Genomic DNA, 1,526 nt, shown 5'->3' with positions numbered 1-1,526 from the left:
ATTTTAGAGAGGCTAGATATGATAGATCTCTGGAGAAAACTGAATGGGGATAAAAAGGAATATACTTTCTTCTTAGCGGCTCATGGAACATACTCAAAAATCGACCATGTACTAGTATATAAAAAACTCACAATTCAGTGCAGAAAGGCAGAAATATTAAATGCATCCTTCTTAGATCATGATGCAATAAAAATCAAATGCAATAAAGGGCCATGTAAAGATAGACTAAAAACTAATTGGAAATTAAACAATTTAATCCAAAGAATGAGTGGGTCAGTCCCTCCTCATCTCTCCTGAATCACTACGGTCTTTCCCAAGCAGTTGCTGGGCAGATGGCACCTTGTGGAAAGTAAAGGATTCAACCAGTACATGAAGGAATTAGGAGTGGGGATGGCCCTGAGGAAAATGGCTGGAATGTCCAAACCAGATGTTTATATCTCTGAAAATGGGGATGTAATTACCAGTAAGACTGAGAGTACCATAAAAACTACACAATTCTCTTTTAAACTTGGTGAGGAGTTTGAGGAGACCACAGCTGATGGCAGGAAAATTCAGACTCTTTGTACCCTTGAAAATGATACATTGATCCAGCTACAGTCTTGGGATGGGAAGGAAAGCACAATAACAAGAAAAGTAGAATATGGAAAGCTATTGGTGCACTGTGTTATGAACAATGTGACTTGCCACAGGGTCTATTAGAAGGCTGAATAAAGAAATTCCATCTTCATATGGGACAGGAATTAGCTGTTATGAATGAACCAGCTCAGTTCAATGAGCAAACTCTCTAACCAAACTTTCTTGCTTTTTTCTTCTTTTCTTCCTTACTGTGGTCTATTATCTCAGTGACTGACTACTTGCAAACAGTTTTATTTCCAAGCTTTGATGCAATTAGGATTGTTTTGGCTAGTAAATAAAGAATTATGTTGTTGAAAAAAAATGAATGAGTGGGTCAAACAAGAAATTATAGAAACAATCAGTAACTTCATTCAAGAGAATGACAATAATGAGACAACGTATCAAAATTTGTGGGATGCAGCAAAGGCAGTTCTTAGGGGAAGTTTTATACCCCTGAGTGCATACATGAATAAATTAGAGAAAATGGAGGTCAATGAATTGGGCATGCAATTGAAAAAACTAGAAAAAGAACAAATTGAAAATCCCCAATTAAATATTAAATTAGAAATATGAAAACCAAAGGAGAGATTAATAAAATTGAAATTAAGAAAACTATTGAGTTAATAAATAAAACTAAGAGCTGATTTTGTAAAAAAAAAAAACAATAAAATTGATAGACCCTTAGTCAATATGATAAAAAAAGAAAGAAGAAAACCAAATTGTTAGTATCAAAAATGAAAAGGGTGAATCTACCTCCAATGAAGAGGAAATTAAAACAATAATTAGGAATTATTTTGCCCAATTGTATGCACATAAATTTGACAATCTTAGTGAAAGGGATGAATATTTAAAAAAAAATATAAGTTGCCCAGATTAACTGAAGAGGAAGTAAATTATTTAAATTACCCCAT

At 33.6% G+C, this 1,526-nt stretch overlaps 1 pseudogene; it reads left to right on the top strand.

Moving 5' to 3' along the window:
• Positions 1-297: 297 nt before the first annotated feature.
• Positions 298-937, top strand: LOC138142353 (fatty acid-binding protein 5 pseudogene; annotated as a pseudogene).
• Positions 938-1,526: the final 589 nt, after the last annotated feature.

This window comes from Petaurus breviceps, unplaced genomic scaffold, assembly GCF_028583685.1.
Source record: "Petaurus breviceps papuanus isolate PSGF00001 unplaced genomic scaffold, PetGlider_PUasm1.0 90564, whole genome shotgun sequence".
Classification (NCBI taxonomy): Eukaryota; Metazoa; Chordata; class Mammalia; order Diprotodontia; family Petauridae; genus Petaurus; species Petaurus breviceps.
Note: the sequence above shows the minus strand (reverse complement) of the source record. Positions and strands in the feature narration are given on the sequence as shown.